Genomic DNA, 25,726 nt, shown 5'->3' on the forward strand with positions numbered 1-25,726 from the left:
TTTTGATAGCAATTCGTATCTGCTTCATTATATGTGTTTTATCTGTCTTTTATTCTCCAGGGAAGAGGAACTCTCCATTACGTAATAATAATCCTTGCATTTGATAACGCACCTGATCGCGTCTTCTAAACGTCTCCAAGTGTTTCCCAGGATATACTGTAAAGTGCAGTGATTGGATATTTTGTGGGCAAAACGGGGCAGCTAATGTTGCCCAGCAGAGTGTCACAAAGAGTCGTGGAATCAGTCACGCAACTATTATTATTATTATTAATTTTGAAGGGACGATTTCCCCAGGGGAATCAAGATTCATCAACTGAATAACAATCAGGTTGCTACTTACTCCTGGGATAATAGAGGGGTGTGTGTGTGTGTGTTAAGGAAACTTGCTTAAGATTTTGACCTGACCCACCCGGGAATCGAATCAAACCAGAGGCCCTCTCGTTGGCGAGTTGAGATCGCTAACCACTGTGCTACAGGACTTTACTTACAGTAAATAAATACATTTATTTGAATATTTTATCTCTAAGGCTACATTTGCATTTCTTGTTATTCTACGTCGATGTTCTACAACAATTGTCTTTGCTTATGCGGAGACCTTCACATCGGGAAGCTTTGCGGGACACTGGTCCAGGTTAAAGGTGCCATACAAATGCAAGTTGTTGTTGTTGTTTAGAGAGTTGGACATTCTCAGAGCTTGTCCGATGTGGCCATAGACATGTTACAAATGTAAGTTCCTCAGGTGTGATCTGGCAGTGGGTGAAAAATGCAGCAACGTGTGTGGTTTGAAGCTGAGAGTGACAGAGATGTGGAGGCACAGTGGCTGAAAGCAAACCATCAGTGTAGGGGAGGGGATGAGCGAGGTGCAGGAAGCTGGTGCGGGCCGAGGAAGGGACAAGTAGGGGAGTGAGATGAAAGCATGTTTCGGAAATAATAATAATAATAATAATCTTTTCATTTGATATATCGCTTTTCACATCTGGAGAACGTCCCAAAGCGCTTCACAGAACACACTGTAAAGTGAATTGACTGTATATTTGTGGGCGAACGCGGCAGCCAATTGCGCACAGCAATGTCCCACAAACAGTCGTAGTTTGAAAATGACCAATTTATTATTGTTTTGTTTTGGAGGGATTATTATTAGGCTCTGTGTGGAGTAAGGAAACTTGCCCAAGGTTTTGCCCTGACCTGCCTGGAATTGTACTCAGGTCTCTCAATTGCATGGCGAGTGCTCTAACCACTGAGCTACAGGACTCCACAATAGATAACAACAACAATAACAACAACAAACCAATGCATTTCAATATCACCTTTTACAGGGGTTAAATGCTAACGTTTGAAGAGATAAAATTTGCGTCTTCAATACTGAAGTGAAAGGTGCAGAAGGAATGATACAATTTACAGAGGTGCGTGTGGTAGGAACTGAAGGAATTTTCGCCACCTCTGGAAGCACAGGGAGTTTGGCGGCAGGGAGAGCAAACCTGATTCCGTTTACGGGAAGGGACAGGCAGTGAAGGGTAGGATAGAAAAATAATTTGCGGGACTGCATGATTACAGGTGAGAGTCTGGACCAGGAAGTTGATTTTTTGGGAGACGCAGAACAACAATGTCGAGGACTTGGGTTACAATCTTTTGAGTTTAGAACAAATCGGAGATTTTAAGGGAGAAGTTAGTGAGATTCAGGTGGTCAAATCCTCATGAGAATAAACCCTATCGTGAGCAATAATGATGATCTCCATCGAATCCGTGTCAGGTAAGACAATATTTGAAACCCCAGGGCCCTTGTGCCTTGATATCAAGTTAAAAGAACATAAATAACCTGGGATAAAGTGCGGAAGTGGAAAGTGGATTTTGGTATCATCTGCATATTTGGAAGTTGCGGCTATTTCTGCAGATTACGCTTCCAAGAGAGATTGTGTAATCAGGAAAAGGAGGTGGGAGGATTGACCCTGAGGTACACTGTAGCTGACTATACTGAGACAGCAGGAGAAACCAAAGGGAGAGACCATGTGAAGGTGGTGGATGTGGATAGGGTGGGGGGAACAGAGGGTAGGACTGTGTGTGTGCTTTGAGGGTGGATAGGAAACAGAGAATGGGGATCAAGGTTTATACATCAGATTTATTGTTCAGTCGCTCTCATACAATTGTCAATCAATTGCTCCCGTCTTCATTTTTTGTCTCTCGAGAAGAGAAGGGTGAGGGGTGACCTGATAGTGTTGTTTAAAATTATGAACGATTTGGATGGGATATTTCAACTCGTGGGGGATACCAAAGCCAGAGGCCACAACTATAAAATTGTCACCAATAATTCAGTTGCATATTGAATTGAACATTTCAAATAATCATCCATCGCTTCAGATACTTCCAGAAATTACAGATGTTTCCAGCACATACGCAGAGTTTGAAGGACTAATGACAGTCTAAAGTTAATGTTTCAAATTCATTGTTTTATTGTTGAATACATCGTCGATACAAGTGAACGAATGGGTATTTCATCGCGTTGATCATCTCTTCCCTGAATTTCGTTTGACTCACTGCGTAAACAAAAGTGTTGGTGCAACAACTTAGGAGACGGAGCAAGTGTCCAGCTCTCAGGGGGACCATAGACACCAGAAAGGTTTTGAAATCTGATACGTAGGCAATTCGCTCCAGTGGGGCCTCGATCACGAACGTGATGCATAACAGTATGAAACTGCCACACACGGCGAAGAGCAAAATGATGGATTTTAACCGGTTCTCCATCTCTGGGTCCTTTTTCTTGTCCCGTTTGCTGTGCTCTCGGAATGCCCTGCGCGCTCTGCTGCCCAATAAAATGTACCTGACAATCAGTGCATTGAACAGCAGGATCAGGACGAATGGGATCACTGGGGTCATAATGTGATGGATGAACTCGAAGGCTCCCCACGCAGGTGAAAAAAAGAAGTATTGTGCAAGTCGGCAAAGCCAAGGTTGATATATATCAGGTCGGTACCTAAAGTACCAGGGAATATTAGTCACGCAGCTCAGCACGGACACCGCTGCTATGATCACAGTTGCGTTCCTGTCTGTGCAATACAACGACTTCAGCTTCTGACAACAAATAGCCACAAAGCGATCAAAGGTGAAGGCCACAGTAAACCAAACAGAGCTGTCTGCGGCCACGTAAATCAGGACAGCGTGGAGGGTGCAGACAGGTGTGAAGGACATGAAATAAAAAGCATAGTAATGGATACTACCCTGTTCCAATATCACATCAAAGACAACGACCAAGGAGTCCGCCACTGACATGGCCATCAGGTAGCGAGTCACACACTTGGAGAGACCGCACTTCCCACGGTACAAGATCACAATTGCCACAAGATTAACTGAAAAATACAAATAAAAATACCGAATCAAAATTAAACATTACATTTCTCAGCATTGGCCGCGGTAATCGATAGCAGCTCCACTGTGGGTTACAGCGCTGAGAGTTCAAGATCGATTTGGGGATTCTTGAGTTCTCAGTTTAGGCTGAAACTGAATTGACCGCCTCGACTTCCTTTGGATGAGATGTTAAATAAACCATCCAATCTGTCTTTTGGAGTCGACCTGAAAGCCAACTGTTGGTTGACGCACCATTTTCTTGTCAAATTGACGAAGACAACAATAAATAAAGATAAACCACTTGCATTCATGTTGCACCCTTTCCCCGGGAGAGCTTGTCACAACACTTGACAGGGGTGGTCTCCGACAACAAGACAAGAGAGGAAGAGTGAGAGTGAGACAGGTCACCTCCCCTCGAAAACTAAGGTCTATACGAATGCTTAATCTGCGAGAATTAAACTGGGAAAATGTAGGAGAACGCGGCAGTCATTTTGTTCACAACATGGTCATCAATAGAGGCCCGAAGCGAATGTTTCATCTGCTGGAATTAAACTAGGCCAAGACACGGTGAGAAATTCCCTTCCGGTATCGCAGTATCACCGCAATTATACGTTACAGATGACGACGCAGAGACGAACTGACATAATAATTTCATGCAATGGGCAGTCTCTCTAACAATGTAGCACTGCCTCATTATCTACTGGACGGAAGGAATAAACCGCAAAAGGTTTGAATCAATATCAAAGACTCAGACTGAGTTACATCAGCACAATGTGCAAGTGGGAACTGGAATGTAAGGTAAATAATCCACAATTCTCCAAATAAATATGGAACAAATTGGTTGTATTTTGAAACGCTGTACAATGGGCACTGGCTCGGACACTTGAAAATGTATCTACACAGAGGATGGATCTGATGGACCAGTCCATAAGTAAGAGGCTATTTAAGAGACTCGATAAAAATTCCAAGTCAGACACTTTAATAAAAATAATAATCCTTGCATTTAGTATAGTGCCTTATAATATACTGTGAAGAGAAATGACTGTATATTTTGTGGGAGAGAACCACGGCAGCCAATTCACACAGCAGTGTTTGCCAATCAATCACGGATTGAGTGATCCCAATTTTTTAAGGTTGTATAACCCCCAAACAAACAACCAATCTAACAGTCGACCAGCAACTGGGTTCCTACTTACTGCTAAGTAAACGGAGGTGTGTGCAGTAAGGAAATTTGCTCAACGTACCCTGGCGGGAACCAAACCCAGTTCCTCTCGATTGCGAGGCGAGAGCTCTAACAACTCAGGTATGTGACTCAGCATTGTTAGGAGGGGCAATGGGTCAGGTCTATTTCGGAAGAAAAAGCACCACAGTCTCGAAATCTCTCCAACCATTCATCTCTGGAACCGTTTCGTAACAATAAAAATGTTAAGATCGCTCAGCAATGTGGAACATTCTTCAATTCTGTTTCAATTCAGGCGTCAGCTTCGCTGATTTGCAGCACCTCTGAGACCAACGTTGTGTGTCAAAGCCAATTCTGGACACGAGAACATACATAAGAAAACAAGAAATTCTAGACGAATAAAGACTAAGGTCCATCTAGTGAACCTTACACCTTCCTGGTGCTCACACGCACATATGTCCTGAACAACCTATGTACTATATCCCAGAACTTTATTTCCAAAAAGAAATCTATCTGACCTGTATTTGAGTTAATCAACACTTCCTGCTTCAATCATCTCCCCCGTGGGCTGTTCCGCAGGTTCACTATCCGTTCACTGAAATAGTGTTTGCACAGATTCGTTCTGAATTTACCGCCTATTCAATCGAAGACAATATATATCAGAATAGTAAAACCAATCGCACCCTCCCTCCGCCATTTCTTCTCCACTTCTTTCAATACCGAGCTTTCGTTTATGTTTCCCTTCTCCACACTCCAAAGTTTCCAACACCAGCTCGGGTGTCCAGCCGTTAGCATTAAAACATTTTGGGGACTTCCAACTGATACGAACAGCGTCACATGAATATACATTTTTAATTGATTTTTATTGTATTAAAAAATTGAAACTTTCAACAACGCAGAGTTCAAACGAGACAGCGCTGGAGTGTAAGCGTTGATGATCAATTGAAGAGCTCACTTATCCAAAGAAAATATAACATTAATTGAGCCAAGAGAACACGAGTTTTCTCTTTTCACGATACCAGTTAAAATGTGTTGATTTCTAAGAAAGAATCGTCGTCTCACTCAATACTTCCTCAGTACATGGTGAAGCTGCTTCATTATGTACCCACATCGTTAGAATGTAAGAAGTTGGTGGACGAAAAATACCAATGTCAATCAGGTTCAATAGCGGATTATTGTCTAATTATTGATACGGGAGCCTTTCACCATTGTCGCAGTCGAATAAACGTGTTACGTCCAAAACAATCTCTGTAGCTGAGACATTGTTTGCTAAATTAAATTTGTCTAAATTACTTACAAAAGAATCAACACTTACTGCTTCCACTGCCTCACGGGGAAGACCGATCCATACATTTAAAACTCACTCCATGAAATAATATTTCGTAGATTCGTTTTGAATTTGATTTAATAATCATCCGGTATTCAGGTTGAAGAAAAAGTTGAATAAATATTGTTAAACTAATTTTGTAAGCGCTTGAAATAATCAAAATGGAAATATTCTAAAATAAAATAAAAACTAGTGGCAGCGCGAAGACTTGAAATCACATCGTCAATACAGTACTCCAAAACAGTGCTCGGGGATGTGTTGAATTTTCGGTTAAGATGTTGAACCGAAATCCCGTCTGCCTTGTAGGTCAACATTCTCCTTCCCACCCTTTTTTGGTGATACCCTCGCAGAAGGATTTTCTCCCGGTGACCTGACCAACTGCCTTCCCAAATAAAATCGGTCATTCCCTTCACGGTTTTCCACTTTCCACCTGGGTTCTGATGGGCTCATTCACTGGCACAAGTTGGATCAGATCCTGCCAGCCCGGGGTACTGACACCAAGGTGCTAGTGGCAGCCATGGATGCTCTCGGCTTGGGAGAGCAGTGACCTGGTTTGAACCTGCTGCTCGCTCAGCTACTGGCAGTAGCACTACTGAGGGAGTCCGGCCGTAGCCATCCATATAATGTTATATCAAATACAAGAATAGTTATTGTTATTATTGTTGCGCGGTCTGTCTTTTAATGAGATTTCGGGTCAATTCCTCTCTTTCTGAGCCGTTCCCAACCACATCTCCACACAATATTTAAATCGAAGACGTCCCCAATTTCGTACTGTTTGCAAATATATGACTGCCAGCGGTTGTATCTTTAAGCCTTTGCTTTCTCTCAAAAATCCAAAGTGGTCAATCAGTAGAAAGAGGAATCGCTCAGCCTCGGGAGGTTTTTACTTATGTTAACGTCATTTTTGCAGAGTTATGTTACAGTGACAGATGAGTACTAACTGCAGAACATCTTGTACGATGGTCCGAGTATCTCATAGCACTAAACAATATTTTGCTGCGGTATTGTTGCATTCGCAGTCAAACCCAACATCTAAGCTGAGCGCACAGAGCCACGGAGAGAATGGCTAATTTTATCCCCGATATTGTTAGCCAGTAAACCAAGACAGTCTCCTTTCCTTTCAAGTTGCACCATAACATCTTAACGTTCAATCTACAGAGGCAGGCCAGCATGTATACTTCTCATTCTAATCACAGCAGCTCCAACATTGAACAACAACACAATTATATTTATTAATTATATATTTATATATTATATATAGCAACACAATTATATTGTTATAGCGCCTTTCATGTCGGGAGGTCGTCCCAAGCGCTGGACAGACAGAGTTATGAACCCGAGCTGACGGTCGCGGTGGTGGTGGGTGGTAGAGGGCAGTGGTGGGGGGAAGCAGGGAGATGGATAGCACGGTCGAAGTGGAGGGTCTTGAGGTGGGTATTGAAGGTGGCGATGGAGGGGGCGAGACGGAGGGACTGCGGGTTGGAGTTCCAGAGGGTTGGGGGCAGAGTGGCGGACACTGAAACACACTGACAAGCACTGTAATGGAGGGCCAATATCCGATGTGAGGTTCAAGTCCCCGATGTGGACAGTTCTGTTTACAGTCCATAGCGATGGCACCTGAGTAGGACTCAAAACTTTGTGGCGAACCAATCTAAATGATAAATTGATTAACATCACTTGCCAGGAATGCCAACGGCAGCAAGAATCGGGTAGAAAATCTCCTCTATCCGTAAAATTAGTGAGAGTGTCATCCTTTCAGGCAAAGAATTCCTCCTCTCCGTGCAAGTTGGAGCTCACACTCCAACTGATGATACTCGAGAGCAGAAGATAGAGAGTTATTTATATGAAGTGGAAAAGCTTCATTAGACAATTTCACCACGTGATTGTTGATGGCCCGAAGCCATAACAAAATCATACACTGCTCCAAATCCCCAAACCCACGGGCAGGAAGGGCACTTTTTAACATGAATTACTATTTAACTTAATTCACTATTCACTATTTAATTTAGTTGCTCTTATTTTCAGAAATATCGAAACCAGCCTGAGGCATCCACATGTATCCCGTGAGGAGCATATTCACAATGGTCAAGGCTTTGGTGCGGTTCAGTGTGTTGAGGTGATGGTGAGGTTTTATTAGAGTTTAACAGCTAAAACCGAAACTCTTGCTTCTGGGAATAAAACTCCAAACAATTCCAATGACGAACTGATCTTTGTATTCCGCATTTGGATTGGTAATTGCAACACTAATTTGTCTTTTTGATAGTAATTCGTATCTGCTTCATAACATATGCTTTATCTGTCTTTTGTTCTCCAGGGAAGAGGAACTCTCCATTACGTAATAATAATCCTTGCATTTGATACCGCACCTTATCCCGTCTTCTAAACGTCTCAAAGTGTTTCACAGGATATACTGTAAAGTGTAGGGACTGGATATTTTGTGGCCAAATCAGTGCGTCTAATGGTGCCCAACAGAGTCTCACAAACATTCGTGGGATCAGTCATGCAACTGTTATTATTATTATTAATTTTGAAGGGACTATTTCCCCTGGGGAATCAAGATTCATCAACTGAATAACAAGCAGGTTCCTACTTACTCCTGGGATAACCGAGGGGTGTGTGTGTGTGTTAAGGAAACTTGCTTAAGGTTTTGACCTGACCCACCTGGGAATCGAATCAAACCAGAGGCCCTCTCGTTGGCGAGTTGAGATCGCTAACGACTGTGCTACAGGACTTTACTTACAGTAAATAAATACTTTTATTTGTATACTTTATCTCTAAGGCTACATTTGCATTTCTTGTTATGCTACGTAGATGTTGTACAACAATTGTCTTTGCTTCTGTGGATCCTTTCACACTGGGAAGCTTTACGGGACACTGGTCCGGGTTAAGGGTGCTATACAAATGGAAGTTGTTGTTTGGAGAGTTGGACATTTTCAGAGCTTGACGTTGAGCCCGAAGGCTGATGTGGCCATCTCTCGAGAGGTTTGTGTGATATGAACTGAAGGTCTGGCCACCCATGGAAGCACGGAGGGTTTGGCTGTAGAGTGAGCAAACCTGGGTCAATTTAGGGGAAGGGAGAAGCAGTGAAGGATAGGAAAGAAAAATAATTTGCGTGAGTGGATGACATTTCAGGTGAGAGCCTCGACCTGGACGTTCATTCTCTGGGAGAAACAGAACAATACTGTCGAGGACTTGGGTTATGATTTTGTGGAGTTGAGAACAACGGAGGGCTGCGGATGTGGCAGGCGATGTGTTTGGTTCAGTGGCAGCTTGTGTATGGTGACAGTGATCTCGGTGGATTGGTGTTGAAACCCGACATGAGAAAGAATGGAGCGGGATTGCAAAATTTGCCCAGCTATTCGGGGATTTTCAAGGAGAAGTTATTGAGATATCGTCCACAAATATACGGTCAATTCACTTTACAGCATAATCTGTTAAGATCCTTGAGACGTCTAGAAGACGTGAAAAGAGCAATGTAAAATGCAAGCTTAATTATTATTATTATTACATTGCGGAGGTCAAATCCTCATGACAATAAACATTGTTGTGAGCTATAATGATGGTTTCCATCGCATCCGTACGAAGCAAGACAATATTTGAATCGCTCAGCCATTTATGCCTTGATATCTATTGAAAAGAACAACAATAACCTGGGATTAAGTGCGGAAGTGGAAAGCAGATTTTGGTGTCATCTGCATATTTGCAAGATGCGACTATTTCTGCAGATTACGCTTACAAGAGAGATTGCGTAATCAGGAAAAGGAGATGGGAGGATTGACCCTGAGGTACACTGTAGCTGACTATATTGAGACAGCGGGAGAAACCAAAGGGAGAGACCATGTGTAGACAGTGGGTGCGGATAGGTTGGGGGGAACAGCGGGGAGGACTGTGTGTGTGCTTTGAGGGTGGATAGGAAACAGAGAATGGGGATCAAGGTTTATACGTCAGATTTAGTGTTCAGTCGCTCTCATACAATTGTCAAACTATTGCTCCCGTCTTCATTTTTTGTCGCTCGAGAAGAGAAGGTTGAGGGGTGACCTGATAGAGGTGTTTAAAATTATGAACGATATTTCCACTCGTGGGTGAGACCAAAGACAGAGGCCATAACTATAAAATTGTCACCAATACTTCAGTTGAACATTGAATTGAACATTTTAAATGATCAGCCATCGCTTCAGATACTGCCAGAACTTACAGATGTTTCCAGCAACGACGCAGAGTTTGAAGTACTAATGACAGTCTAAAGTTAATGTTTCAAATTCATTGTTTTATTGTTGAAGACATCGTCGATACAAGTGAACGAATGGGTATTTCATCCCATTGATCATCTCTTCCCTGAATTTCGTTTGACTCACTGCGTAAACAAAAGTGTTGGTGCAACAACTTAGGAGACGGAGCAAGTGTCCAGCTCTCAGGGGGACCATAGACACCAGAAAGATTTTGAAATCTGATACGTAGGCAATTCGCTCCAGTGTGGCCTCGATCACGAACGTGATCCATAACAGTATGAAACTGCCGCACACGGCGAAGAGCAAAATGATGGATTTGAACCGATTCTCCATCTCTGGGTCCTTTTTCTTGTCCCGTTTGCTGTGCTCTCGGAATGCCCTGCGCGCTCTGCTGCCCAATAAAATGTACCTGACAGTCAGCGCATTGAACAGCAGGATCAGGACGAATGGGATCACCGGGGTCATAATGTGATGGATGAACTCAAAGGCTCCCCACGCGGGTGAAAAAAAGAAGTATTGTGCAACTTGGCAAAGCCAAGGTTGATATTCATGAGGTTGGTACCTAAAGTACCAGGGAATATTAGTCACGCAGCTCAGCACGGACACCGCTGCTATGATCACAGCTGCGTTCCTGTCTGTGCAGTACAACGACTTCAGCTTCTGACAACAAATAGCCACAAAGCGATCAAAGGTGAAGGCCACAGTAAACCAAACAGAGCTGTCTGCGGCCACGTAAATCAGGACAGCGTGGAGGTTGCAGACAGGTGTGAAGAACATGAAATAAAAAGCGTCGTAATGGATACTACACTGTTCCAATATCACATCAAAGACAACGACCAGGGAGTCCGCCACTGACATTGCCATCAGGTAGCGAGTCACACATTTGGAGAGACCGCACTTCCCACGGTACAAGATCACAATTGCCACAAGATTAACTGAAAAATACAAATAAACATAACGAATCAAAATTAAACATTACATTTCTCAGCATTGGCCGCGGTAATCGATAGCAGCTCCACTGTGGGTTACAGCGCTATGAGTTCAAGATCGATTTGGGGATTCTTGAGTTCTCAGTTTAGGCTGAAACTGAATTGACCGCCTCGAATTCCTTTGGATGAGACATTAAATGAACCATCCAATCTGTCTGTTGGAGTCAACCTTGAAAGCCAACTGTTGGCTGACGCACAACATTCTTGTTACATTGACGAAGACAACAATAAAGAGAAATGACTGTAGATTTGTGGGAGAAGCACAGCAGCCAATTCACACAGCAATGTTTGCAAAGCAATCGCGGATTGCGTGATCCCAGTTTTTTAAGTTTTATTAACCCCCAAACATACAACCAATCTATGAGTCGACTAACAACTGGGCTCCTACGTTCTGCTAAGTAAACGAAGGTGTGTGCAGTACGGAAATTTGCCAAACGTGCCCTGGCGGGAATCAAACCCAGTTACTCTCGATTGCGAGGCGAGAGCTCTATCGACTCAGGTATGTGACTTGACATTGTTGGGAAGGGCAATGGTCTATTTCAGGTCTATTTCGGAAGAAAAAGCACCACAGTCTCGAAATCGCTCCAACCATTCATCTAGAGAACCGTTTCGTAACAACAACAATGTTAAGATCGCTCAGCAATGTAGAACATTCTTCAATTCTGTTTCAATTCAGGCGTCGGCTTCGGTGATTTGCCGCACCTCTGAGACCAACGTTGTGTGTTAAACCCAATTCTGGACTCTAGAACATACAACACAAGAATCTAGAACACAAGAAATTCTAGACGAATAAAGACTAAGATCCATCTAGTCAACCTTACACGTTCCTGTTGCTCACACGCACATATGTCCCGAACAACCTATGTACTATATCCCAGAATGTTATTTCCTAAAAGAAATCTATCTGACCTGTATTTCAGTTAATCAACACTTCCTGCTTCAAACATTTCCCTCGGGGGCTGTTCCGCAGGTTCACTATCCGCTCACTGAAATAGTGTTTGCACAGATTCGTTCTGAATGTACCGCCTATTCAACTGAAGACAATAGACGTTAGAATAATAAAACCAATCGCACCCTCCCTCCACCATTTCTTCTCCACTTCTTTCAATAATGAGCTTTCCTTTACGTTTCCCTTCTCCACACCCCAAAGTTTCCAACAACACCTCAGGTGTCCAGCCATTACCATTTAGCCATTTTGGGGAATTCCAACTGATACGAACAGCGCCACATGAATATACATTTTTAATTGACTTTTATTGTATTAATAAATTGAAACTTTCAACAATGCAGAGTTCAAGCGAGACTGCGCTGGAGTGTAAGTGTTGACGATCAATTGAAGAGCTCACTTGCCTCTTATCCAAAGAAAATATAACATTAATTGAGCCAAGAAAACAACAGTTTTGTCTGTTCAAGATATTAGTTAGAATGTGTTGATTTCTAAGAAAGAATCGTAGTCTCTCTCAATACTTCCTCAGTACATGGTGAAGCTGCTTCATTATGTACCCATATCGTTAGAACATAAGTAGTTGGTGGACGAAAAATACCAATGTCAATCAGGTTCAATAGCGGATTATGGTCTAATTATTGATACGGGAGCCTTTCACCGTTGTCGCAGTCGTATACACGTGTTACGTCCAAAATAATCTCTGTAGCTGAGACATTGTTTCCTAAATTAAACTTGTCAAATTTACTTACAAATGAATCAACACTTACTGCTTCCAGCATCTCTCGGGGAAGACCGATCCATACATTTAAAACTCACTCCATGAAATAATATTTCGAAGATTCGTTTTGAATTTGATTTAATAATAATCCGGTATTCAGGTTGAAAAAAAATTTGAATAAATATTGTTAAAATAATTTCGTAAGTGCTTGAATTAATCAAATTGGAAATATTGTATTATAAATTAAAAACTAGTTTTAGCGCGAAGACTTGAAATCACATCGTCAATACAGTACTCCAAAACAGTGCTCGGGGATGCGTTGAATTGTCGGATAAGATGTTGAAACGAAATCCCGTCTGCCTTGTTCAGGTGGATCTAAAGATCCAATGGCCAAAAGGAAAGGGAGCTTGTCCTGGTGTCTTCGCCAACAAATCCCCAAATTAAATTGATCACCCACTTGATCGCTGTTTGTGGAACATTTCTGGGAGACATCGACTGCCACATTTACCAACAAAACATACAGTCAATCCATTTGAAAGTATATCCTGTGAAATGCTGTGAAACACTGAGCTAACTGCAGAGATACATTCAACTGCAGTTATCTTCAACGTTACTCACCCTGGAATCCGCATTTGGTCAACAATATCCTTTCCACCCTTTTTTGGTGATACCCTCGCAGAAGAAGTTTCTCCCGGTGACCTGACCAACTGTCTTCCCAAATAAAATCCGTCATTCACTTCACGGTTTTCCACTTTCCTCCTGGGTTCTGATGGACTCATTCACTGGCACAAGTTGGATCAGATCCTGCCAGCCCAGGGTACTGACACCAAGGTGCTAGTAGCAGCCATGGATTCTCTCGGCTTGGGAGAGCACTGACCTGCTTTGAACCTGCTGCTCGCTCAGCTACTGGCAGTAGCACTACTGAGGGAGTCTGGCCGAAGCCATCTACATGAAGTTATATCAATTACACGAATAATTATTGTTATTATTGTTGTGCGGTCTGTCCTTTAATGAAATTTTGGGTCAATTTCTTTCTTTCTGAGCCGTTCCGAACCACATCTTCACACAATATTTAAATCGAAGACTTCCACAATTTCGTGCTGTTTGCAAATATATGAGTGCCAGCGGTTGTATCTTTAAGCCTTTGTTTTCTCTCAAAAATCATAAGTGGTCAATCAGTAGAAAGAGGAATCGCTCAGCCTCGGGAGGTTTTTAGTTATGTTAAGGGCATTTTTGCAGAGTTATGTTACAGTGATAGATGAGTACTAGCAGCAGAACATCTTTTACGATGGTCCGAGTATCTCATAGCACTAAACAATATTTTCCTGTGGCATCTAAGTTGAGCGCACAGAGCCACGGAGCGAAGGGCTAATTTTATCCTCGATATTGTTGGCCAGTAAACCAAGACAGTCTCCTTTCCTTTCAAGATGTACCGTAACATCTTAACGTTCAATCTTCAGAAGCAGGCCAGCCTATATACTTCTCATTCTAATCACAGCAGCTCCAACATTGAACAACAACAACACAATTATATTTATACAGCGCCTACAGATAGATTTACGGACCCGAGCTGACGGTCGGGGTGGGGCTGGCTGGTGAAGGGCAGTGGTGGGAGGAAGCAGGGAGAGAGAAAACACGGTCGAAGAAGAGGATCTTGAGGTGGGTATTGAAGGTGGGGAGGGAGTGTGCGAGACGGAGGGACTGCAGGTTGGAGTTCCAGAGGGTTGGGGGCAGAGTGTCGGACACTGAAACACACTGACAAGCACTGTAATGGAGGGCCAATATCCGATGTGAGGTTCAAGTCCCCGAAATGGACAGTTCTGATTACAGTCCATAGCGATGGCACCTGAGTAGGACTCAAACCTTTGCGGCGAACCAATCTAAATAATGAATTGATTAACATCACTTGCCAGGAATGCCAACGGCAGCAAGAATCGGGTAGAAAATCTCCCCTATCCGGAAAATGAGTGAGAGTGTCATCCTTGCAGGCAAATAATTCCTCCTCTCGGTGCAAGTTGGAGCTCACACTCCAACTGATGATACTCGAGAGCAGAAGATAGAGAGTTATTTATATGAAGTGGAAAGGCTTCATTGGACAATTTCACCACGTGATTGTTGATGGCCCGAAGGCATAACAAAATCATACACTGCTCCAATCCCCAAACCCACGGGCAGGAAGGGAACTTTTTAACTTGATTTACTATTGAACTTAATTCACTATTCACTATTTAATTTAGTTGCTGTTCATTTCAGAAATACCCAAACCAGCCTGAGGCATCCACATGTATCCCGTGAGGAGCATATTCACAATGGTCAAGGCTTTGGAGCGGTTCAGTGTGGTTTGAGGTGATGGTAAGGTTTGATTAGAGTATAACAGCTAAAACCGAAACTCTTGCTCCTGGGAATAAAACTCCAAACAATTCCAATGATGAACTGATCTTTGTATTCCGCATACGGATTGGTAATTGCAACATTATTTGTTTTTTTGATAGCAATTCGTATCTGCTTCATTATATGTGTTTTATCTGTCTTTTATTCTCCAGGGAAGAGGAACTCTCCATTACGTAATAATAATCCTTGCATTTGATACCGCACCTTATCACGTCTTCTAAATGTCTCAAAGTGTTTCACAGGATATACTGTAAAGTGTAGTGACTGGATATTTTGTGGGCAAACCGGTGCGGCTAATGTTCCCCAGCAGAGTGTCACAAAGAGTCGTGGAATCAGTCACGCAACTATTATTATTATTATTAATTTTGAAGGGACTATTTCCCCTGGGGAATCAAGATTCATCAACTGAATAACAAGCAGGTTCCTACTTACTCCTGGGAAAATAGAGGGGTGTGTGTGTGTGTGTTAAGGAAACTTGCTTAAGGTTTTGACCTGACCCACCCGGGAATCGAATCAAACCAGAGGCCCTCTCGTTGGCGAGTTGAGATCGCTAACCACTGTGCTACAGGACTTTACTTACAGCAAATAAATACATTTATTTGAATATTTTATCTCTAAGGCTACATTTGCATTTCTTGTTATTCTACGTCGATGTTGTACAACAATTGTCTTTGCTTATGCAGAGACCTTCACACTGGGAAGCTTTACTTCCTTCAGTAAATTTGGTGTCCCTCAGGGCTCTGTCCTTGGTCCCCTCCTCTTCACCCTCTATATGCTCCCCCTTGGTGACATCATCCGCAGACATGGAGTTAACTTCCACATGTATGCGGATGACACCCAACTCTACCTTTCCTCCTCTACTCTCAACTCCACGACCCCTGATGTCCTGACAGCTGCCTGTCCGACATCGAGTCCTGGACGAGAGACAACTTTCTTCAGCTCAACGTGCGAAAAACCGAGGCCCTCCTGATTGGCTCACGTCAGCGCCTCCGCACCTCAGGCGCTGACACCATCAGCATCCAAGGCTGCACTCTCCACCTCGCAAAGCCATCAGGAACCTCGGCGTTTTGTTCGACCCTGAGCTGTCCTTTCTCCCTCACATCCGCACCACAACTGGTACCGCCTTCCATCACCTCCGGAACATCGCCAGACTACGGCATTGCTTTACCCCTCACGCTGCTGAAACCCTGGTTCACGCCTTTGTCACCTCAAGGCTGGACTATGGGAACTCTCTTCTCGCCGGCCTTCCCGCCACCTCCCTCCACAAGCTGCAGGTCATTCAGAACTCTGCAGCTCGTGTACGGTCCCGCACCAGACACCGCGACCACATCACTCCCACCCTCGCTCGCCTCCACTGGCTCCCCATCCCCCAGCGGATTGATTTCAAGATCCTCATCCTCACCTACAAGGCCATTCATGGCCTTGCTCCCTCCTACCTCTCCGACCTACTATCCCCCTACTTACCTGCCCGTACCCTCCGTTCCTCTGGCTCCGGTCTGCTCCACGTCCCCCGCCCCAACCGCCCTACCATTGGTGGTCTGACCTTCAGCCTCTCAGCCCCCAGGCTCTGGAACTCTATCCCCCAGTGCCTTCGCCGCTTCCTCCCTTTCCTCCTTCAAGGCCGGTCTCAAAACCTTTCACTTTGACCGAGCCTTCAGCTCCCCTCTCGACTCTCTTCCCCCTCCTCGCTCCCTCCCTTCCCTCCCCTCACCCTGACCATTTCCCCCCTCCTCGCTCCTTCCCTCCCCTCAACCTGACCATAACCCCCTGCTCGGGTCATGACCCAACAGTGCAGCGCCTTGGGACGTCCTCCTGACGTGAAAGGCGCTTTACAAATGGAATCTTGTTGTTGTTGTTTACAGGACACTGGTCCAGGTTAAAGGTGCTATACAAATGCAAGTTGTTGTTGTTGTTTGGAGAGTTGGACATTCTCAGAGCTTGTCCGATGTGGCCATAGACATGGTACAAATGTAAGTTCCTCAGGTGTGATCTGGCAGTGGGTGAAAGAGCAGCAACGTGGGAAGTTTGAATCTGAGAGTGCCAGAGATGTGGAGGCACAGTGGCTGAAAGCAAAGCATCGGTGTTGGGGAGGGGATAAGGGAGGTGCAGGAAGCTGGTGCGGGCTGAGGAAGGGACAAGTAGAGGAGTGAGATGAAAGCATGTTACGCAGATAATAATAATAATAATCCTTGCATTTGATATAGCGCTTTTCACGTCGGGAGAACGTCCCAAAGCGCTTCACCCAACACACTGTTAAGTGAATTGACTGCATATTTGTGGGCGAACGCGGCAGCCAATTGCGCACAGCAATGTCCCACAAACAGTCGTAGATTGAAAATGACCAATTTATTATTGTTTTGTTTTGGAGGGATTATTATTAGGCTCTGTGTGGAGTAAGGAAACTTGCCCAAGATTTTGCCCGACCTGGAATTGAACTCACGTCTCTCAATTGCATAGCCAGTGCTCTAACCACTGAGCTTCAGGACTCCACAATAGATAACAACAACAATAACAACAACAACACAATGCGTTTCAATATCACCTTTTACGGGGGTAAATGCTAACGTTTGAAGAGATAAAATTTGCGTCTTCAATACTGAAGTGAAAGGTGCAGAAGGAATGATACAGTGGACAGACGTGCGTGTGGTCGGACCTGAAGGAACTTTCGCCACCTATGGAAGCACAGGGAGTTTGGCGGTGGAGAGAGCAAACCTGAGTCCGTTTACGGGAAGGGACAGGCACTGAAGGGTAGGATAGAAAAATAATTTGCGGGAGTGGATGACTACAGGTGAGAATCTGGACCTGGAAGTTGATTCTTTGGGAGACGCAGAACAACAATGGCGAGGACTTGGTTTACAATCTTTTGAGTTTAGAACAAATCGGGGATTTTAAGGGAGAAGTTAGTGAGATTCAGGTGGTCAAATCCTCATGAGAATAAACACTATCGTGAGTAATAATGATGATCTCCATCGAATCCGTGTCAGATAAGACAATATTTGAAACCCCAGGGCCCTTATGTCTTGATATCAAGTGAAAAGAACATGAATAAACTGGGATTAAGTGCGGAAGTGAAAAGTGGATTTTGGTGTCATCTGCATATTTGGACGTTGAGACTATTTCTGCAGATTACGCTTCCAAGAGAGAACGTGTACATCAGGAAAAAGAGGTGGGAGGATTGACCCTGAGGTACACTGTAGCTGACTATACTGAAGCAGCAGGAGAAACCAAAGGGAGAGACCATGTGTAGATGTTGGGTAAGGATAGGGTGGTGGGAACAGAGGGTAGGACTCTACCTGAGGTTTGAGGGTGGATAGGAAACAGAGAATGGGGATCAAGGTTTATACATCAGATTTATTGTTCAGTCGCTCTCATACAATTGTCAATCAATTGCTCACGTCTTCATTTTTTGTCTCTCGAGAAGAGAAGGATGAGGCGTGACGTGATAGAGTTGTTTAACATTATGAACGATTTGGATGGTATATTTTCACTCGTGGGGGAGAACAAAGCCAGAGGCCATAAGTATAAAATCGGCACCAATACTTCAGTTGAATATTCAATTGAACATTTCAAATAATCAGGCATCGCTTCAGATTACTGCCAGAACGTACAGATGTTTCCAGCACAGACGCAGAGTTTGAAGGACTAATGACAGTCTAAAGTTAATGTTTCAAATTCATTGTTTTATTGTTGAAGACATCGTCGATACAAGCGAACGAATGGGTATTTCATCCCTTTGATCATCTCTTCCCTGAATTTCGTTTGACTCACTGCGTAAACAAAAGTGTTGGTGCAACAACTTAGGAGACGGAGCAAGTGTCCAGCTCTCAGGGGGACCATAGACACCAGAAAGATTTTGAAATCTGATACGTAGGCAATTCGCTCCAGTGTGGCCTCGATCACGTACGTGATCCATAACAGTATGAAACTGCCGCACACGGCGAAGAGCAAAATGATGGATTTTAACCGGTTCTCCATCTCTGGGTCCTTTTTCTTGTCCCGTTTGCTGTGCTCTCGGAATGCCCTGCGCGCTCTGCTGCCCAATAAAATGTACCTGACAGTCAGTGCATTGAACAGCAGGATCAGGACGAATGGGATCACCGGGGTCATAATGTGATGGATGAACTCGAAGGCTCCCCACGCCGGTGAAAAAAAGAAGTATTGTGCAAGTCGGCAAAGCCAAGGTTGATATATATCAGGTCGGTACCTAAAGTACCAGGGAACATTAGTCACGCAGCTCAGCACGGACACCGCTGCTATGATCACAGCTGCGTTCCTGTCTGTGCAATACAACGACTTCAGCTTCTGACAACAAATAGCCACAAAGCGATCAAAGGTGAAGGCCACAGTAAACCAAACAGAGCTGTCTGCGGCCACGTAAATCAGGACAGCGTGGAGGTTGCAGACAGGTGTGAAGGACATGAAATAAAAAGCATTGTAATGGATACTGCCCTGTTCCAATATTACATCAAAGACAACGACCAAGGAGTCCGCCACTGACATGGCCATCAGGTAGCGAGTCACACACTTGGAGAGACCGCACTTCCCACGGTACAAGATCACAATTGCCACAAGATTAACTGAAAAATACAAATAAAAATACCGAATCAAAATTAAACATTACATTTCTCAGCATTGGCCGCGGTAATCGATAGCAGCTCCACTGTGGGTTACAGCGCTGAGAGTTCAAGATCGATTTGGGGATTCTTGAGTTCTCAGTTTAGGCTGAAACTGAATTGACCGCCTCGACTTCCTTTGGATGAGACGTTAAATAAACCATCCAATCTGTCTGTTGGAGTCGACCTGAAAGCCAACTGTTGGCTGACGCACCATTTTCTTGTCAAATTGACGAAGACAACAATAAATAAAGATAAACCGCTTGCATTCATGCAGCACCCTTCCCCCGGGAGAGCTTGTCACAACACTTGACAGTGGAGGTCTCCGACAACAAGACAAGAGAGGAAGAGTGAGAGTGAGACAGGTCACCTCCCCTCGAAAACTAAGGTCTATACGAATGCTTAATCTGCGAGAATTAAACTCTGTAAATGTAGGAGAAAGTGGCAGTCATTTTGTTCACAACATGGTCATCAACAGAGGCCCGAAGCGAATGTTTCATCTGCTGGAATTAAACTAGGCCAAGACACGGTGAGAAATTCCCTTCCGGTATCGCAGTATCACCGCAATTATACGTTACAGATGACGACGCAGAGACGAACTGACATAATAATTTCATGCAATGGGCAGTCTCTCTAACAATGTAGCACTGCCTCATTATCTACTGGACGGAAGGAATAAACCGCAAAAGGTTTGAATCAATATCAAAGACTCAGACTGAGTTACATCAGCACAATGTGCAAGTGGGAACTGGAATGTAAGGTAAATAATCCACAATTCTCCAAATAAATATGGAACAAATTGGTTGTATTTTGAAACGCTGTACAATGGGCTCTGGCTCGGACACTTGAAAATGTATCTACACAGAGGATGGATCTGATGGACCAGTCCATAAGTAAGAGGCTATTTAAGAGACTCGATAAAAATTCCAAGTCAGAGACTTTAATAAAAATAATAATCCTTGCATTTAATATAGTGCCTTAGAATATACTGTAAAGAGAAATGACTGTATATTTTGTGGGAGAGAACCACGGCAGCCAATTCACACAGCAGTGTTTGCCAATCAATCACGGATTGAGTGATCCCAATTTTTTAAGTTTGTATAACCCCCAAACAAACAACCAATCTAACAGTCAACCAGCAACTGGGTTCCTACTTACTGCTAAGTAAACGGAGGTGTGTGCAGTAAGGAAATTTGCTCAACGTACCCTGGCGGGAACCAAACCCAGTTCCTCTCGATTGCGAGGCGAGAGCTCTAACAACTCAGGTATGTGACTCAACATTGTTAGGAGGGGCAATGCGTCAGGTCTATTTCGGAAGAAAAAGCACCACAGTCTCGAAATCTCTCCAACCATTCATCTCTGGAACCGTTTCGTAACAATAAAAATGTTAAGATCGCTCAGCAATGTGGAACATTCTTCAATTCTGTTTCAATTCAGGCGTCAGCTTCGCTGATTTGCAGCACCTCTGAGACCAACGTTGTGTGTCAAAGCCAATTCTGGACACGCGAACATACATAAAAAAACAAGAAATTCTAGACGAATAAAGACTAAGGTCCATCTAGTGAACCTTACACCTTCCTGGTGCTCACACGCACATATGTCCTGAACAACCTATGTACTATATCCCAGATTGTCATTTCCAAAAAGAAATCTATCTGACCTGAAATAATTATTTGAAATGATTATTATTTGAGTTAATCAACACTTCCTGCTTCAATCATCTCCCCCGTGGGCTGTTCCGCAGGTTCACTATCCGTTCACTGAAATAGTGTTTGCACAGATTCGTTCTGAATTTACCGCCTATTCAATCGAAGACAATATATATCAGAATAGTAAAACCAATCGCACCCTCCCTCCGCCATTTCTTCTCCACTTCTTTCAATACCGAGCTTTCGTTTATGTTTCCCTTCTCCACACTCCAAAGTTTCCAACACCAGCTCGGGTGTCCAGCCGTTAGCATTAAAACATTTTGGGGACTTCCAACTGATACGAACAGCGTCACATGAATATACATTTTTAATTGATTTTTATTGTATTAAAAAATTGAAACTTTCAACAACGCAGAGTTCAAACGAGACAGCGCTGGAGTGTAAGCGTTGATGATCAATTGAAGAGCTCACTTATCCAAAGAAAATATAACATTAATTGAGCCAAGAGAACACGAGTTTTCTCTTTTCACGATACCAGTTAAAATGTGTTGATTTCTAAGAAAGAATCGTCGTCTCACTCAATACTTCCTCAGTACATGGTGAAGCTGCTTCATTATGTACCCACATCGTTAGAATGTAAGAAGTTGGTGGACGAAAAATACCAATGTCAATCAGGTTCAATAGCGGATTATTGTCTAATTATTGATACGGGAGCCTTTCACCATTGTCGCAGTCGTATACACGTATTACGTCCAAAACAATCTCTGTAGCTGAGACATTTCCTCAATTAAATTTGTCTAAATTACTTACAAAAGAATCAACACTTACTGCTTCCACCGCCTCACGGGGAAGACCGATCCATACATTTAAAACTCACTCCATGAAATAATATTTCGTAGATTCGTTTTGAATTTGATTTAATAATCATCCGGTATTCAGGTTGAAGAAAAAGTTGAATAAATATTGTTAAACTAATTTTGTAAGTGCTTGAAATAATCAAAATGGAAATATTGTAAAATAAAAACTAGTGGCAGCGCGAGAGACTTGAAATCACATCGTCAATACAGTCCTCCAAAACACTGCTCGGGGATGTGTTGAATTTTCGGTTAAGATGTTGAACCGAAATCCCGTCTGCCTTGTAGGTCAACATTCTCCTTCCCACCCTTTTTTGGTGATACCCTCGCAGAAGGAGTTTCTCCCGGTGACCTGACCAACTGCCTTCCCAAATAAAATCGGTTATTCCCTTCACGGTTTTCCACTTTCCTCCTGGGTTCTGATGGACTCATTCACTGGCACAAGTTGGATCAGATCCTGCCAGCCCGGGGTACTGACACCAAGGTGCGAGTGGCAGCCATGGATGCTCTCGGCTTGGTAGAGCACTGACCTGCTTTGAACCTGCTGCTCGCTCAGCTACTGGCAGTAACACTACTGAGGGAGTCCGGCCGTAGCCATCCACATAATGTTATATCAAATACAAAATAGTTATTGTTATTATTGTTGCGCGGTCTGTCTTTTAATGAGATTTCGGGTCAATTCCTCTCTTTCTGAGCCGTTCCCAACCACATCTCCACACAATATTTAAATCGAAGACGTCCCCAATTTCGTGCTGTTTGCAAATATATGACTGCCAGCGGTTGTATCTTTAAGCCTTTGCTTTCTCTCAAAAATCCAAAGTGGTCAATCAGTAGAAAGAGGAATCGCTCAGCCTCGGGAGGTTTTTACTTATGTTAACGTCATTTTTGCAGAGTTATGTTACAGTGACAGATGAGTACTAACTGCAGAACATCTTGTACGATGGTCCGAGTATCTCATAGCACTAAACAATATTTTGCTGCGGTATTGTTGCATTCGCAGTCAAACCCAACATCTAAGCTGAGCGCACAGAGCCACGGAGAGAGGCTAATGTTATCCCCGATATTGTTGGCCAGTAAACCAAGACAGTCTCCTTTCCTTTCAAGTCGCACCATAACATCTTAACGTTCAATCTACAGAGGCAGGCCAGCCTATATACTTCTCATTCTAATCACAGCAGCTCCAACATTGAACAACAACAACACAATTATATTTATTAATTATATATTTATATGTTATATATAGCAACACAATTATATTGTTATAGCGCCTTTCATGTCGGGAGGTCGTCCCAAGCGCTGGACAGACAGAGCTATGAACCCGAGCTGACGGCCGCGGTGGTGGTGGGTGGTAGAGGGCAGTGGTGGGTGGAAGCAGGGAGATGGATAGCACGGTCGAAGTGGAGGGTCTTGAGGTGGGTATTGAAGGTGGCGATGGAGTGGGCGAGACGGAGGGAATGCGGGTTGGAGTTCCAGAGGGTTGGGGGCAGAGTGGCTGACACTGAAACACACTGACAAGCACTGTAATGGAGGGCCAATATCCGATGTGAGGTTCAAGTCCCCGAAATGGACAGTTCTGATTACAGTCCATAGCAATGGCACCTGAGTAGGACTCAAAACTTTGTGGCGAACCAATCTAAATGATAAATTGATTAACATCACTTGCCAGGAATGCCAACGGCAGCAAGAATCGGGTAGAAAATCTCCTCTATCCGTAAAATTAGTGAGAGTGTCATCCTTTCAGGCAAATACTTCCTCCTCTCGGTGCAAGTTGGAGCTCACACTCCAACTGATGATACTCGAGAGCAGAAGATAGAGAGTTATTTATATGAAGTGGAAAAGCTTCATTAGACAATTTCACCACGTGATTGTTGATGGCCCGAAGCCATAACAAAATCATACACTGCTCCAATCCCCAAACCCACGGGCAGGAAGGCCACTTTTTTACATGAATTACTATTTAACTTAATTCACTATTCACTATTTAATTTAGTTGCTGTTATTTTCAGAAATACCGAAACCAGCCTGAGGCATCCACATGTATCCCGTGAGGAGCATATTCCCAATGGTCAAGGCTTTGGTGCGGTTCAGTGTGTTGAGGTGATGGTGAGGTTTTATTAGAGTTTAACAGCTAAAACCGAAACTCTTGCTTCTGGGAATAAAACTCCAAACAATTCCAATGAAGAACTGATCTTTGTATTCCGCATATGGATTGGTAATTGCAACACTAATTTGTCTTTTTGATAGTAATTCGTATCTGCTTCATAACATATGCTTTATCTGTCTTTTATTCTCCAGGGAAGAGGAACTCTCCATTACGTAATAATAATCCTTGCATTTGATACCGCACCTTATCCCGTCTTCTAAACGTCTCAAAGTGTTTCACAGGATATACTGTAAAGTGTAGGGACTGGATATTTTGTGGCCAAATCAGTGCGTCTAATGGTGCCCAACAGAGTCTCACAAACAGTCGTGGGATCAGTCCTGCAACTGTTATTATTATTATTAATTTTGAAGGGAATATTTCCCTGGGGAATCAAGATTCATCAACTGAATAACAAGCAGGTTCCTACTTATTCCTGGGATAACCGAGGGGTGTGTGTGTGTGTTAAGGAAACTTGCTTAAGGTTTTGACCTGACCCACCTGGGAATCGAATCAAACCAGAGGCCCTCTCGTTGGCGAGTTGAGATCGCTAACGACTGTGCTACTGGACTTTACCTACAGTAAATAAACACTTTTATTTGAATATTTTATCTCTAAGGCTGCATTTGCATTTCTTGTTATGCTACGCAGATGTTGTACAACAATAGTCTTTGCTTCTGTGGATCCCTTCACACTGGGAAGCTTTACGGGACACTGGTCCGGGCTAAGGGTGCTATACAAATGCAAGTTGTTGTTTGATGAGTTGGACATTTTCAGAGCTTGACGATGAGCCCGAACGCTGATGTGGCCATAGACATCGTACAAATGTGAATTCTTCAGGTGTGATCTGGCAGTGGGTGAAAGAGCAGCAACGTGGGAGGTTTGAAGCTGAGAGTGACAGAGATTTGGAGGCACAGTGGCTGAAAGCAAACCATCATTGTATGGGAGGGGATGAGGGAGGTGCAGGAAGCTGGTACGGACTCAGGAAGGGACAAGTAGAGGAGTGAGGTGAGAGCATGTTACAGAGATAGACAACAACAACACAATGCATTTAATATAATCTATTACGGGGGGTAAATGCTCACGTTTGAAAAGATAGAATTTGGGTCTTGAATACTGAAATAAAAGGTGCGGAATGTATGACAGGTACAATGTACTGAGGTTTTTGTGATATGAACGGAAGATCTGACCACCCATGGAAGCACGGAGGGTTTGGCTGCAGAGTGAGGACACGTGGGTCCATTTAGGGGAAGGGACAAGCAGTGAAGGATAGGAGAGAAAAATAATTTGCGGGAGTGCTTGACATTTAAGGTGAGAGCCTGGACCTGGAAGTTCATTCTCTGGGAGACAC

This window comes from Callorhinchus milii, unplaced genomic scaffold (genome assembly GCF_018977255.1).
Source record: "Callorhinchus milii isolate IMCB2004 unplaced genomic scaffold, IMCB_Cmil_1.0 Scaffold30, whole genome shotgun sequence".
NCBI classification, from domain to species: Eukaryota; Metazoa; Chordata; class Chondrichthyes; order Chimaeriformes; family Callorhinchidae; genus Callorhinchus; species Callorhinchus milii.